This window comes from Protopterus annectens, chromosome 2.part2, assembly GCF_019279795.1.
Source record: "Protopterus annectens isolate FY-2018-M chromosome 2.part2, PAN1.0, whole genome shotgun sequence".
NCBI lineage: Eukaryota > Metazoa > Chordata > Ceratodontiformes > Protopteridae > Protopterus > Protopterus annectens.
Genome location: NC_056730.1, coordinates 103,974,060 through 103,990,695, shown reverse-complemented (window position 1 = coordinate 103,990,695; position 16,636 = coordinate 103,974,060). Strand labels below are relative to the sequence as shown.

Here is a 16,636-nt window from a genome sequence, read left to right as displayed (position 1 = left end):
TCATCTAACAAATACTCTTGGTACTGTATCATATGAAACTGACAATTTAAAGCCCTCATAGACAGAGTGGAAGAAGTATACACTTTTTTACCCCATCTCTCTAAAGCCCTGGACTCCCTTTCAGAGGGGAGTGGATTTTTAGAAGTGGCAGCTGCAACCCCTTTAGGACCCTGGGAAATAGTTTCTGGGTCAGCAGAGTGGGCCTTGTAAAGGAAATGATGAGAGTCCGGGACCCTGTAGTACCTATCGGGTTTAACAGGAGCCGGAGGAAGGGTGTCAGGGGTAGTGCTAGACTCAGAATACACATCATCAATGACACTTAAAACAGGAGGAATAGCCAAAGGTCTATGCTGAGGTAAATGAAGAAAAGTCCTTAATCTCTTCCTGGAATCGGAGAATTCCTGGCCCTGCCATTGGAAATGCTCTCTCATGGAGTGAAGGGTCTCCCCAAAGGACAGCTCTTCAGGAGGGGAGGCCTCTGCATCAGAATCCTTGTAGGCCGTGAAGGCCTCCTCCTGGTAGTCTGATAGAGCAGAGCCATCAGAGGCCTCATCAGAGGACTGAGGATCAGCGGACTCAGCCCTGGGCCTTTTACCTGGAAGGGGTTGAGATCCCCTGTCCGGATGAGGTTGGGATCCCCTGATTAAGGAAATAAGATCCTCAGCCAAACTTAGTATCTGTGAACCTGTAGTGGATCCCTGAGAAATAGTCTTGGGAGGCAGAGTTTTTTGTTGCTTAGCAGCTTTAGTCCTAGTGAATGCTTTAATGGACATGGATGCAGGGGGCCTGGCTGCTCCACGTGCAGGGGTAGACTTGTCTAAGGGAATGGTGTTGGTAGCTTCCTGAACACCGGTTTCCGTGGGTAAATCCAAAACCGACTCAGAAGAAGCCTCCGGGGCCGAGGCTGTCGTTTGTACCACTTCCACGGTCGGAAGTACCAAGGACTCGGTTTCAGCCGAGACACTCGCGGTAGGCCTAGGCGTGGTTTCAGCCGAAACCACGATCCGCGTGTGACGGTCCTTAACCTTCCGTTTTTTGGTTAAATGAGAAGTCGGAGTCTCAGACGGCATTTTATAAGAGAAACTAGCCCCAAAGAATTCCTCTGCAAACTCCGACCGACGCCTAAGAGTGCGTCGATTAAAGAAGGCACAGGCAGTACAGGCCGAGACGTCGTGGTCTGGGCCTAGGTAAGGGAGGCAGTAGGAATGGAAATCCTTATGAGGTATTTGTTTCCCACAAGTCAAGCAATTATTAACTTTAAGCATTTGATCTGACATCGGCTGAGGCAAGAAAGAGTCCCCAACAGGGTACTTAGCTTTTTGAAGTCTTCGGTAGCTGAATTTACAGGAGCTGGCCGACCGGCACTTGCGAACTGCTTCTGCTTCGGGCACCACGCGGCAAGAAAGACTGAGGAAGATGGCGTCAGCTGACTCTTTTATACCCCAGGCGCTCTGACGTCGGGGAAAGGGCGACATCAGCCGACGCCGGACCCAGACTTTGGAATCCGGCCGACCGAAGGGCTGCCTGAGGCAGGACAACCCATATGTAAGGACTGCAGATGCATCCCTGAAGGACATCACAGGTGGATCACAGTTGTATTTTGCTGAAATTGCTGAAGCGTGTATTTTTATGGAAGAATATGAAAGGCCATTGTGAAGCATTTCTGCCAAGTATTCTAGTATCTGTGGGATGCTCATTACTGATGCATCCTGACCCCTGTTGGCATTCCAGATGTTGAATCTCTTCCATTTGGCTGAATAAGTTTTTCTGGTGGAAGGCCTGTGTGCTTCCAGTAAGATCTCTTGAACTTTTTTGGAGAGAGATATGGGGAGTAATCATGGAACCCTCCTAGCTGTCAGTTGCAATGTTTGCAAGTTGGGATGAACAGTCCTGTAATTGTGCTGAGTTATAAGCAGAGGCCATTGAGGCAGGGGCCACGGCTTGGTGCGAGTTATGCTCCTTAGTAATGGATACCAGTGCTGCCTTGGCCAGTCTGGAGCTATCAAAATGCCCTTCGGTTGTTCTGCTTTGATCTTCAGTAACACCTTGGTCATTAATGGTAGAGTTGGGAATGCATAGATTGTTAGAGAATTCCAGCTGAAGGAGAGAGCATCCATTCTCCAGGCTTGAGGATGGTGTGTCCTTGAGCAAAACTTCTTCAGATGATGATTGAGGTGTGAGGCAAAGAGATCTATGTCCGGCCTTCCCCATGCATGAGTTATTTGTGAAAAAATGTCTGGATGCAACATCCATTCGTGCGGATCCATAATGTTTCTGCTTAGACTGTCCGCCAGAACATTGTCCTTGCCTGGAACAAACTGGGATTGCAACTGTATGTTCAGTTTCAGGGACTTTTCCCAAAGAGTCATTGTTAGTCTGCAGAGGGGGTAAGAATGGGTGCCTCCCTGTTTGTTTATTTACCACATAACAGTGGTGTTGTCAGTCCTTATTAACAGATGACCTTGCTGAAGAAGTTTTCCGAAGGCCTCGATTGCATGAATCACTGCCAACATCTCTTTTTGATTGATGTGCAGATGCAATTCTCGGGGAGCCCATTGCCCTTGAATGCATCTGCCCTCCATGTGCACCCCCCATCCATGATCTGAGGCGTCTGTTGTAATGGTTTGGTTTGCTTGAGGTTTGCTGAAGGACATGCCTTTGTTTAGCAGGCTTGCTTGTGCCCACCACAAAAATTCCTTTTGTAGACATGGAATGAGTGGAATAGTTGCTTCTAAGTTGTGGCTGTGTTGAGACCATAAACTTTTTAGGTACCATTGTAGTTTTCTCATGTGTAGTCTTGCCAGTGGAATCAGAAGAATGCAAGATGCCATGTAACCCAGGGCCTGCAGGATCTTCCTTGCAGTCATCTGGGTGTGCTTTGCTAGGCTTTTGAAGTAAACTGGTTCTTGTTTTTCTTTTGTGAGGAAAGCCATTTGTGAATCTGTGTCCAGTTTGGCTCCTAGAAAAATTATTTGTTGGGATGGCAGTAGTCTTGATTTTTGAATGTTGACTGTGTATCCCAAAGCCTGCAGTAGATGAATGACATAGTCCAAGTTTCTTATCAAGGCTTGCTTGCTGTCTGCTTGAATAAGGCAGTCGTCCAGGTAAGGGTATATTTGTATCACCTGGAGTCTGCAGTGCGCAAATACTGATGCCAGGCATTTCGTGAATACTCTGGGCGCAGTAGATAAGCCAAACGGCAATGCTGAGAATTGATAATGCTTTGGCCCTGCAAGAAATCTGAGGTATCTTCTGCAGCTGTGTCTGATTGGGACATGCAGGTATGCCTCCTTGAGGTCCAGAGTAACCAGCCAAGACCCCTTGCCCAGCATGGGAAGGAGTTGCTGTAAAGTCAGCATTTTGAATTTTGGCACAATGAGAAAAGTGTTTAGAGCGGACAAGTCTAGTATAGGTCTCCATTGCTTTTCTTTTCTTGGAACAAGGAACAGTTGAGTAGAATCCCTGGCCTTGTTCCTGAGGAGGAACCTTTTCTATTGCTTTGATTTGTAGTAGCTTTGAAACTTGTAAGAGTGCCTCTGTCCTTTGATTGTGTGGCAGGTTTGGCATGCCTTGTCTTGCTGGTAAGGTATGGAAGTGGAACCTGTAACCTTTGTCTATTATGTCCAAAATCCATTTGTCCTTTGTAAAAACGTGCCAATTTTTTGAAAATAAGGATAATTTTCCCCCTAAAGGTGCTTCTCTTTGAGCCTTGGTCGGCGGTGTCAAAGTCAAGTCATTGTGGTTGTACCTGTGGAGCAGCAGAGGTCCCTGCGCCACTTCTCTGATTTGTTGGTTGCCATTGGCGGCCCTTGTAGGAGCCTCGGTATTGCCCTCTACTCGAGCATGCCTGTTTTTCCCCTTTGGAACTTGTCAGTGTCTGGAAAGGACCAATTCTTTGAAGGCCAATTCCTGCTGAACCTTGGTGGCTGAACCTGGAGGAAATCTTTGACTGTTTGTACTGATTTAGCCTTTTCCTCTATTGATTTCAACACACCCTGTGCATTAGCACCAAAAATCTTTTTCCAGAGGTGCATCTAGAAGCTTTATTTTAACATGATCTGGCAATGTCTGTTCTTTCAACCAAGCATGTCTACGTATGACGGCCCCTGTCATAGCTGACCTACATGAAGCTTCCAATGCATCATAACCACACTGAAGAAAATGATTGCTAACCTGCTGAGTATTATGTACCAAATCCTGCAAGGCCTTTCTATCTAAAAGCTCAGGAGAGGCTAATTTCTTTCTGTAAATCATCCATCAAGAAATCCTGGTACTGAAACATATGAAAAAGACAGTTAAGTGCCCTCATGGCAAGGGTGGATGAAGTATAAACTTTTTTACCCCACCTCTCCAGGGACCTAGATTCCCTGTCTGCGGTCAAAGGATTTTTGGCCGTGGAGGTGGCCACTCCTTTGGGCCCCTGAGAAATAGTTTCTAGATCAACAGAGTGTGCCTTAAAGAGATGTTTATGAGTTTCAGGAACCCTGTAATATCTGTCCGGCTTGACCGGAGCAGGGGGGAGAGAATCAGGAGAAGTACTGGAGTCTGAGAACACGTCACCCAATACATCTAACACTGGGGGTATAGCTAAAGGCCTGTGCTGGGGTAACTTAAGGAAAGTCTGAAGCCTTTTCCTGGAGTCGGAGAAATCCTGGCCCTGCCACTGAAAATGCTCTCTCATGGAGTGGAGAATCTCCCCGAAAGAAATATCCTCAGGAGGAGAGGCAGAGGGAATGGATTCATCAGCATCCGAATCCTAGTAGGGCGGGAAAGATTCTTCCTGGGAATCTGAATGGTCTGACTCACCAGAGGCCTCCTCTGAGGAAAGAGTATACACCTGCTCAACCCTAGGCCTTTTGTCTGAAGCCGGCTGAGAACCTCTGTCTGGATGAGCCTGAGAGCCCCTGATTAAAGAAATTAGATCTGCAGCTAAAGTCATGATCTGTTTATCAGAAGTTGAACCCTGTGGAAAAGATTTAGGAGGGTGAGACTTAGCCTGGCTGGCAGCCTTAGCACGTGTGTAGGCCTTAATGAACATAGGCACAGGAGGCCTTGCTGCCCCATGTGCTGGAGTACCTTTGTCCACCGGTATGGTGTCAGGCAAATCTTGGGCTTTGGTTTCACGGGGAAAATCAACAACCGGCACCGGGAAAGCCTCCGGTACCGAAGTGAGCGGTAAAAAGTACAATTTTGTACCTACCATAAATGTAGATGTCCGATAGGTATGCATCTGCAGTCATTACATATGGGTTGTCCTGCCTCAGGCAGCCCTTCGGTTGGCCGGATTCCAAAGTCTGGGACCGGCGTCGGCTGATGTCGCCCTTTCCCCGACGTCAGAGCGCCTGGGGTATAAAAGCGTCAGCTGATGCCATCTTCCTCAGTGTTTCTTGCCCCAGATGCCAGGTGCCCTCAAAGGAAGGCTAAATTTGGAGAAATACAATAAATTCCAAACATGCACAGAAATATATATGTATATATATATATATATATATATATATATATATATATATATATATATATATATATATATAAAACAAATACACCATAATAGATAACCCCAGCTAGCTATGAGAGGGAAAAGTACCCAATAAATACCAAAGAGGGGAAGGAGGGAGGGTAAACCTGAATGCAGATGCATACCAATCGGACATCTACATTTATGGTAGGTACAAAACTGTACTATGTCCTTCAAGGATGCATCTGCAGTCATCACATATGGGTAGAATACCGTAGCCAATCTGGGGGTGGAGGATCTATGTAAAGGATGGTGCAGCTAAAATGCCCTGCAGGACTGCCGTAGCAAAGCCTGCTCTGGATCTGGAATATAAAGGTAAACTGTAATGCTTGGAAAATGTATGCACGGAGCTCCATGTAGCAGCTTCTAAAATGTCCTTGGTAGCCACCCCTCTTAAGAAGGCTGTGGAGGTGGCTGTGGCTCTGGTGGAATGAGGTCTAATGTTAGCTGACACAGTTTTTCCATGAAAGGAATAACAAAAACGAATGCAATTCCCTACCCATTTTGAAATTGTCTGTTTGGAAATTGCTTTTCCTTGTGCACCAGCAGCATATGCTACCAACAGCTGGTCAGTTTTTCTGTAGCTTTTAGTTCTGTCCAAGTAGCAGCGCAACTGTCTGTGTATGTCCAGGGTGTGCAGAAGTTTCTCCCCTTTGTTTTGTGGATTTGGAAAGAAGGTAGGCAGGTGAATAGCTTGGTTTAATGAGACCCTGGATACCACCTTTGGCATAAATGAAGGATTGGTTCTCAATGAGACTCTGTCCTGATGAAAAATAAGAAATGGCTGTACTGCCATGAGGGCCTGTAACTCAGATACTCTTCTTGCTGAGGTTATGGCCAGAAGGAAGGCGGTCTTCCAAGACAGGAACTGTAGTTCTGCAGATGCTGCTGGTTCAAAGGGAGGCAAAGTTAGTTTTTCCAACACGAAGTTAAGGTCCCAAGTAGGCACTGGAGGTTTCCTTGGAGGATTGATGTTTTTAATTCCTCTTAGAAACTGTCTTAGGAGAGGATGAGAAAAGACAGGTGGATCAGTATTGTACCCTGCTGAAATTGCTGAAGCATGACTTTTAATGGAAGAGTAAGACAGGCCATTGTGGAGCATTTCTGCCAAGTACTCCAGGATATGTGCCATGTTCATCACTATCGCATCTAGGCCCTTTGTGGTGCTCCAAGTGTGAAATAGTACAGTTTTGTACCTACCATAAATGTAGATGTCCGATAGATATGCAACTGCAGTCATAACATATGGGTTGTCCTGCCTCAGGCAGCCCTCGGTCGGCCGGATTCCAAAGTCTGGGTCCGACGTCGGCTGATGTCGCATTTCTCTCCGACGTCAGAGCGGCTGGAGTATATAAGCATCAGCCGACGCCATCTTCTTCCGTGTTTCTTGCCCCAGATGCCAGGTGCCCTCCAATGAAGGCTGTAATCAAATTGGAAGACAAAAATAGGTTTCCAGACAATAAATAAGCAATAAACAGATACACCATAACAGATATCCCCAGCTAAGGATAATAGGGAGAGGAGTGGACCCAAGGCATAGAGGGAAGGAGGGAGGAAAACCGACTGCAGTTGCATATCTATCGGACATCTACATTTATGGTAGGTACAAAACTGTACTATGTCCTTCAAGAATGCAACTGCAGTCATAACATATGGGTTGAATACCATAGCTTAGCTGGGGGAGGTGGTATGCTCTATGAAAAGGATGGTGTAGCTATCAATTCCTGCAGGACTGCCGAAGCAAAGCCTACTCTGGATCTGGAATATAAAGGGAGGTTGTAGTGTTTGGAAAATGTATGCACGGAGCTCCATGTAGCAGCTTCTAGAATGTCCTTTGTAGGTACCCCTCTTAAAAAAGCTGTAGAGGTGGCTGTAGCTCTGGTGGAGTGTGGTCTGACATTGGCTGGCACACTCTTTCCATGGAAGGAATAACATAATCTGATGCAATGTCCAATCCATTTTGAAATTGTCTGTTTGGAAATTGCTTTTCCTTGTACTCCAGGGGCGTAAGCTACAAAAAGTTAATCAGACTTCCTACTGGTCTTGGTTCTGTCTAGGTAGTAGCGAAATTGTCTGTGTATGTCCAAGGTATGTAACAGTCTTTCCCCTTTGTTCTCAGGATTGGAAAAGAAAGTAGGCAGGTGAATTGCTTGATTTAAAGAAACCCTGGATACCACTTTTGGCAGAAAGGTAGGGTTGGTTCGTAGGGAGACCCTGTCTCTGTGAAAAGTTATGAAAGGTGGTATTGCCATTAAGGCCTGTAATTCCAAAACCCTTCTTGCTGAGGTTATGGCCAGCAGGAAAGCTGTCTTCCAGGAAAGAAATTGTAAATCCACAGAAGCTGCTGGCTCGAAGGTAGAGTCAATTTTTCTAGGACAAAATTGAGGTCCCAAGCTGGTACTGGTGCCTTTCTTGGGGGCTTTATATTCTTGATTCCTCTAAGAAATTGCCTTAGCAAAGGATGTGAAAACACAGGTGGATCAGTGTTGTATCTAGCTGAGATAGCTGAAGCATGTATTTTTATGGAAGAGTATGAGAGTCCGTTATGTAACATATCTGCCAAGTATTCCAGAATGAGTGGGCTGCTCAAAAGCGATGCATCATGACCCTTGTTGGTATTCCAAATGCTGAATCTCTTCCATTTGGCTGAATAAGCCTTTCTGGTGGATGGTCTGCGGGCTTCTGTTAGTATCCGCTGAACTTCCTTGGAGAGAGGTAAATTGAGGTTATTTATGGGATTTCCCAAGCTGTTAGCTGTAGAGTCTGGATGTTGGGATGAACAGTCCTAAAGTTGTGTTGAGTCAAAAGCTGGGGCCATTGTGGAAGGGCCCATGTTTTGTTGTGACATATGCTCCGTAGTAGTGGGTACCAGTGTTGTCTTGGCCAGTCTGGAGCTATTAGGATCCCCTTCGGTTGCTCTGCCTTGATCTTTAATAACACTGAGGTCATCAGTGGCAGGGGTGGAAATGCATAAATTATTAGGGAGCTCCAGTTGAATGAGAGGGCATCTACTTTCCATGCTTGTGGATGATATGTCCTTGAGCAGAACTTTTGTAAGTGATGATTGAGGTGGGAGGCAAATAGGTCCACGTCCGGCCTGCCCCATGTCGAGGTGAGTCGTATAAAGATGTCTGGATGTAGCCTCTATTCGTGGGGGTCTAGGAAATTCCTGCTTAGACTGTCCGCCAGAACATTGTCTTTGCCTGGAACAGACTGGGATTGTAGCTGTATGTTTAGACCCAGTGATTTTTCCCAAAGATTCATTGTCAGTCTGCAAAGGGGGTAAGAATGAGTGCCCCCCTGCTTGTTTATGTACCACATCACAGTGGTGTTGTCTGTCCGTATTAGTAGGTGGCCTTGTTGAAGTTGTTTTCCAAAGGCCTCGATGGCATGCATTACTGCTAGCATTTCTTTTTGGTTGATATGCAGATGTGTTTCCTTTGGGGACCATTGCCCTTGAATACATCTGCCCTCCATGTGCGCCCCCCATCCAAGGTCTGAGGCGTCTGTGGTCATTGTCTGTGTTATCTGAGGTTTTTTGAACGACATGCCTGTGTTTGACTGGCTTACTGTGGCCCACCATAGAAATTCCTTTTGAAGACATGGAATGAGTGGGATAGTTGCTTCTAGGTTGTTGCTGTGTTGAGACCATAAGCTTTTTAAGTACCATTGAAGCTTTCTCATGTGTAGTCTTGCTAGTGGGACCAAGAGAATGCAGGATGCCATGTAACCCAGGGCCTGTAGGAAACTCCTTGCAGTCATCTGGGTGAGCTTTGCTAAACTTTTGAAGTAATGAGTTAACTTCTTTTGCTTGTCTTCTGTCAGGTAAGCCATTTGAGAGGCTGTGTCTAGTTTGGCTCCTAAGAAGGTTATTTGCTGGGATGGCTGAAGTCTTGACTTTTGAAAGTTGACTGTGTATCCCAGAACCTGTAGCAAGTGTATGACATAATTCAAGTTTTTTGTCAAAGTTAGTTTGTTGTCCGCTTGTATGAGGCAATCATCCAGGTACGGGTAGATTTGAATCCCTTGGAGCCTGCAATGAGCAATTACTGATGCCAGGCATTTCGTGAATACTCTGGGCGCAGTAGATAAGCCAAATGGCAATGCTGAGAATTGATAGTGCTCTGGCCCTGCAAGAAATCTGAGGTATCTTCTGCAGCTGTGTCTGATAGGGACATGCAGGTATGCCTCCTTGAGGTCCAGAGTAATCAGCCAAGACCCCTTGCCCAGCATGGGAAGGAGTTGCTGTAAAGTCAGCATTTTGAACTTTGGTACTATGAGAAAAGTGTTTAGAGCGGACAAGTCCAGTATTGGTCTCCATTGATATTCTTTTCTTGGAACAAGGAACAGTCTTGAATAAAACCCCTGACCTTGTTCTTGTTGTGGAACTTTTTCTATTGCTTTGATCTGAGCAAGCAGAGAAATTTGCTTGATAGCCTCTGCCCTCTGATTTTGTGGAAGGTTTGGCATGCCTTGTTTTCTTGGCAATGCATAAAAGTGGAACCTGTAACCGTGGTCTATAATGTCCAAAATCCATTTGTCTTTTGTCAGTTTGTGCCAATCTTTTGAAAACAGAGATAACTTTCCGCCCAAAGGAGCTTCTGTTTGCTCCTTGGTCAGTGGAAATAGAGGAAAGTCATTGAGATTGCCCCTGCGGTGCAGGAGAAACCCGTGTCACTTCTTTGGTTTGCTGGTTGCCATTGTCGTCCCCTGTAGGATCCTCTGTATTGTCCTCTTCCTCGGGCACACCTGTTTTTGCCCCTTTGAAATCTTTCAGGATTAGGAAAGGACCAGTTTTTAGAAGGCCAGTTCCTGCTGAATCTGGGTGGCTGAACCTGGAGGAAATCCTTGACTGTCTGAACTGACTTGGCTTTTTCCTCAATGGACTTTAACACATCTTTAGCATTAGCACCAAAAAGCTTGTTGTTTTCCAAGGGTGCATCAAGAAGTTTTGACTTAACATGATCTGGTAAAGGTTGTTCTTTTAGCCATGCATGTCTACGAATGACCACCCCTGTCATAGCTGCCCTACATGAAGCCTCCAATGCATCATATCCACACTGTAAAAAATGATTGCTAACCTGCTGACAGTTATGCACAGCCTCCTGCAAAGACTTCCTATCTAAAGGTTCAGGAGAGGCCAAACTTTTCTGTAAATCATCTAACAGGAAATCCTGATATTGAAACATGTGAAAGAGACAATTGAGAGCTCTCCTAGATAAAGTAGTAGAGGTGTAGACCTTCTTCCCCCACCTCTCTAAGGACCTTGCTTCCCTGTCGGAAGGCAAAGGATTTTTGGAGGTGGTAGCTGAAACCCCTTTAGGCCCCTGGGAAATTGTTTCTAAATCAACAGCATGGGCCCTAAATAAATGAGAATGGGTATCTGGGACCCTATAGTTTCTGTCAGGCTTGACAGGAGCAGGAGGAAGAGTATCAGGGGTAACACTGGAGTCAGAGTATAGGTCATCCAAAACATCAAGCACAGGAGGTATAGCTAAGGGTCTGTGTTGAGGCTTTTTGAGGAAGGTTCGAAGGCGCTTTCTGGAATCAGAAAATTCCTGGCCTTGCCACTTAAAATGCTCCCTCATGGAATGCAGAACTTCCCCAAAAGAAATATCCTCAGGAGGAGAGGCCGAGGGAATGGAGTCCTCTGCATCTGAATCCTCATAGGTCTGGAAGGGCTCTTGCTGGCTTTCGGAGTGATCAGAGTCCTCAGAATCTTCATCTGAAGGCAGAGGGTCAGAGGGTTCAACCCTGGGCCTCTTAACAGGAGGAGGCTGGGATCCTCTCTCAGGATGGGCCTGGGAACCTCTGATCAGGGAAATTAAATCTGCGGCCATGGACATGATTTGAGTTTCAGGAGTAGGCTGAGGTAATGTTTTAGCAGTAAGATGCTTGGACTTGCTGGCTGCCTTGGCACGTGTGTAGGCCTTGATAGACATGGACATGGGAGGCCTAGCCGCTCCATGTGCAGGGGTGACCTTATCAACAGTAATGGTCTCGGGCATTTCCTCGGTTTCGGTATCCGGAGGAAAATCAATAACTGGCGTCGGAGTGGCCTCCGGTATCGGAGGTATCGGTAATGCGGTGTCTTCGGTTCGGAGCGGTGGAATAACTGCCTCAGAGGGAACCGGGGCACTCACAGTTAGTTTTGGCGTGGTGTTGGTGCAAGACGCGGGCCGAGGATGTCGGTCCCGGTCTTTTCATTTCTTAGGAGTCTGCGTTGTCGGTTGTTCCGACGGCATTGTATAATCAAATTTTTCGCCGAAAAACTCTTCAGCGAACTCCGCCCGGCACCTGAGAGTGCGCTTGTTGAAGCTAGCACAGGCGGCACAGGCCGAGACGTCGTGGTCTGGGCCAAGGCAAGGAAGGCAGTGAGAGTGGAAATCCTTATGAGGTATTTGTTTACCACAAGACAAACAATTAATTACTTTTTCAGTAATTTCTGACATCGGCTGAGGCAAGAAACGGTCCCCAACGGGGTACTTAGCTTTTTTGATGACTTCGGTTACGAAGAATACAGGAGCTGACCGACCGGCATTTGCGAACTGCTTCTGCTTCGGGCACCGCGCGGCAAGAAAGACTGAAGAAGATGGCGTCGGCTGATGCTTATATACTCCAGCCGCTCTGACGTCGGAGAGAAATGCGACATCAGCCGACGTCGGACCCAGACTTTGGAATCCGGCCGACCGAGGGCTGCCTGAGGCAGGACAACCCATATGTTATGACTGCAGTTGCATTCTTGAAGGACATCTTTTCCATTTTGCTGAATATGCCTTTCTTGTGGAAGGCCGGCGAGCTTCCATGATGATATCCTTCACTCTCTTGGATAGCTTATCCTGAGGAGGAGTCAAGGTATTTTCCAGGCTGTTAGTTGCAAGGTTTTCAGGTTGGAATGCAGAGTTTTGTAATTGTGCTGTGTCAGGAGAAGTGGCCATTGAGGAAGAGGCCATGGTTTCGTGTGTGACATGCTCTTTAACATTGGGTACCAGTGCTGTCTTGGCCAGTCCGGAGCTATCAGAATCACTTTTGGCTGCTCTGTCCTGATCTTCAGTAAGACCTTGGTCATTAATGGAAGAGGTGGAAATGCATACACTGTTAGAGTTCTCCAGCTGAAAGATAGGGCGTCCACTTTCCATGCTTGTGGGTGGTATGTCCTTGAGCAGAATTTCTTCAGCTGATGATTGTGGGGGGAGGCAAAAAGATCTATGTCTGGCCTTCCCCATGATTGTGTTACCTGTAGGAAGATGTCTGGGTGCAGCATCCATTCGTGTGCATCCATGATATTTCTGCTTAAGCTGTCCGCCAGTATATTGTCTTTTCCTGGCACAAACTGGGATTGCAGCTCTATATTGAGTTTCAAGGAAAGTTCCCATAGATTCATTGCCAGTCTGCAAAGAGGGTAGGAATGGGTGCCTCCTTGCTTGTTTATGTACCACATAACTGTGGTGTTGTCTGTCCTTATTAGCAGGTGGCCTTGATGCAGAAAGAGTTTGAAGGCCTCAATTGCATGTATCACTGCCAGCATTTCCTTTTGGTTTATGTGCATGCGTAGCTCCTTTTGTGACCATAGTCCTTGAATACATCTGCCCTCCATGTGTGCTCCCCAACCGTGGTCTGAAGTGTCCGTTGTAATGGTTTGGCTGGCTACTGGCTTACTGAAGGGCAGACCCCTGTTTGACTGGCTTGCTTGAGCCCACCACAGAAATTCCTTTTGGAGGCATGGAATGAACGAGATCAAAGTTTCTAAGCTCTGACTGTGCTGAGTCCATAAACTCCTTAGGTACCATTGTAGTCTCCTCATATACAGCCTTGCTTGTGGAATCAGAAGAATGCAAGATGCCATGTAACCCAGGGCCTGCAGGATTTTCCTTGCAGTCAGCTGAGTTTGTCTTGTCAGATTCTTGAAGTAATCCGGTAGTTGTCTTTGTTTTTCTTCTGTGAGAAAAGCCATTTGGGTGGTTGTGTCTAGATCCGCACCCAGAAAAGTTATTCTTTGGGATGGAACAAGTCTTGATTTGTGAATGTTGACTGTATATACCAAGGCCTGCAGTAGGTGGATGGCATAATTCAAGTCCTTTACCAAAGTTTGTTGGCTGTCCGCTTGTATAAGGCAGTCGTCCAGATATGGGTATATTTGAATCCCTGAAGTCTGCAGTGTGCAATTACTGATGCCAGGCATTTCGTGAATACTCTGGGCAGTAGATAAGCCAAAGGGCAATGCTGAGAATTGATAATGCTCTGAACCTGCAAGAAATCTGAGGTGTCTTCTGCAACTTTGTCTGATAGGGACATGCAGGTATGCCTCCTTGAGGTCTAGAGTCACCAGCCAAGACCCCTTGCCCAGCATGGGAAGGAGTTGCTGTAGAGTCAGCATTTTGAATTTTGGCACAATGAGATAAGTATTCAGTGCGGATAAGTCGAGAATAGGCCTCCATTGATTTTCTTTTCTTGGAACAAGGAATAGTCTGGAATAAAATCCTTGGCCTTGTTCTGAAACAGGAACCTTTTCTATAGCTTTCATTTGCATTAAGTTGGAGATTTGTTTCAAAGCCTCTGCCCTTTGATTTGGTGGCAGGTCTGGCATGCCTTTTCTTTTTGGCAATGTGTGAAAATGGAACCTGTATCCTCTGTCTATTATTTGCAATGTCCATTTGTCTCTTGTAATACTGTGCCAATTTTCTGAGAATAAAGAAAGCTTTCCGCCCAAAGGTGCTTCTAATTGAGCCCTGGTTGGCGGAGTCAAAGCAAAGTCATTGAGTCTGTCCTTGTGCAGCAGTTGTAGGTCCTGCACTACCTCTCTGGTTGGGAGGCTGCCATTAACGTCCTCTGTAGGAGCCTCTAGCTTGCCCTCTACCTCTGGCACGCCTGTTCTTGCCTCTCTGAAATCTTTCTGTGTCCGGAAAGGACCAATTCTTGGTAGGCAATTTCTGCTGAATCTTGGTGGTTGGACTTGTAGAAAATCTTTGACTGTTTGTACAGATTTTGCCTTTTCCTCAAATTTCTTTAAGACCTCCTGAGCAGTGGAGCCAAATAACTAAGTTAAGGCTTCTGCTGCAAAAAACACTACCCCCTGTGACAGGGATTCTAGGGCACTGGATAAATGGGGAAAAAAGGTTTAGTCATCGCTACCTTGGCTATAAGGGCCTTAAACTGTCAGTTTCATATGCTCAAATATCAGCAACATGTCATAGCATTGCTTAAACAGAAAATGTTTAAATGCTCCGGACCCATCTGAAGGAATAGCGTCCGAGGCTCCAATACCTTGAGTTTCCAGCGGCATAGCCAACTCCACGTGGGAGTCGGTAGCGGCCTGCGACTCTAAAGTAGCAGGAGTCAGGGGCTGCGAAAGCACCTCACTGAGAACCGACGAACTGGTGACTGGCTTAGGAGAAGCTTCGTCGTCGGTTTTGGGCCTCGGTTGTCTTTCTTTTTCTTTGTGTTTTTTGTGAACTCCGGTAGTCGGATGGCTTTCCGACGACATTTCTGGATAATTAAACCTGCGTCCAAAGTAGTTTAAAGCAAAATCATACCGACGCTTAATAGTGCGTTGGTTAAATCTAGCACAAAACCGACAACCTGGAACGTTATGGTCAGGGCCTAGGCAAGGAATACAGTAAGAATGAAAGTCCTTATGAGGTATTTGCTTCCCACAAGAAATACAATTATTGACTTTTTCTGACATCGGTCCGGAGCACGAAAAAAGTTTCCCCAATGGGGTACTTAGCTTTATAGAAGACTTCGGATCTGAAATTCGAACTCAAAAATCTCTGGAGTCGGCCGATCGGCACTTGCGAACTGCTTCTCCTTCTGGCACCGCGCGGCAAGAAAGACTAAAGAAAATGACGTCGGCCACATCTTTTATACCCCTAACGACCTGACGTCAGGGAAGGGGTGACAGCGGCCGACGCAGGACCCAGGACTTTGGAATTCAGGCCGACTGAGGGCAACCTGCCAGCAGGATTACTGAAATGTAATGACTGCAACAGTGAAACACGAAGAACATCTGGCAATTCAAGGCCCTAATGACCAAAGTTGCAGAAGTGTATACCTTCTTACCCCATCTATCCACCGCCCTGGAGTCTCTATCAGAGGGGGTAGGATTTCTGGCAGTAGTAGCTTTAATGCCCTTGGGTCCCTGTGAAATGGTTTCAGGATCCGCAGTAGGATTTTTGAAAAGGAACTTGTGAGAGTCAGGAACCCTGTAATATCTATAAGGTTTTCTGGAAATTGGAGGAAAAGAGTCAGGGGCCATGCTAGATTCCGAACAGGCATCAACAATGTCCAGTACAGGAGGTATAGCTAAAGGCCTGTGCTGGGGCAGGAGTAAGAAATCCCTAAGCCCCTTTTTAGAATCAGAGAAATCCTGACTTTGCCAACAAAAAACTGCCTGAGAGTATGCAAGGTTTCACCAAAAGAGAAATACCCTGGGGGGGGAAGCAGAGGGAATAGAGTCCTCAGCATCAGAATCCTCATAGGTAGATAAGGGTAAATCCTGGTCATCAGAGGAAACAGAAATTTCAGAATCCTGGTCAGAAGTATCATAAGCAAACTCAGTCCTAGGTCTCTTGGAGGGGGGAGGTTGGCTTCCCCTGATTAAAGTAATAAGGTCTTCAGTCATTCTTATCATTTGTTCTTTAGGCATAGAGGCCTGACCATGTGGTCTGGGCATCAGTTTTCCAGGCATGGTTCGAGTTTTAGGCCTTCAAGAAGAAGCAGATGGTGCTGGTTTAATATGCAAGTCAGTAGGCCTGAATACACCCTCAAAAGCCGGTGCCTGCACAGCGGCTCTGGACCCATCCAAGGTAGAGAAATCCGCAGGTTCCACTGTTGAGGCATCTCGCGGCATACCGGACTCCGAATGGGTCTCAGTAGAGACCTGCAAATCTGAAGTAGCGGGTATCAGGGGCTGGGAAAGTGCCTCAATGACTACCGGCGAACTGGGCGGCCTGTCTGTCTATCTTTGCATTTCTTCGGAATGTCGGTAGTCCGATGGCTTACAGAAGACATATCAGGATAATTTAACTGAGCACCAAAAAATTTAGAAGGGCAAATATACCGACGACTGTTCTGAGTTCATGGTTTAAATAAGCACAAAACCGACAGCGAGGTACATAGTTG

The 16,636-nt window shown here is 46.4% G+C and overlaps 1 protein-coding gene across 1 annotated transcript in view; it reads right to left on the bottom strand.

The window, feature by feature from the left end:
• LOC122795556 (interleukin-6 receptor subunit beta-like) overlaps window positions 1–16,636 on the bottom strand; it is a 1,057,822-nt gene that overhangs the window by 87,165 nt on the left and 954,021 nt on the right. The gene's annotated exons all lie outside the window — the stretch shown is intronic.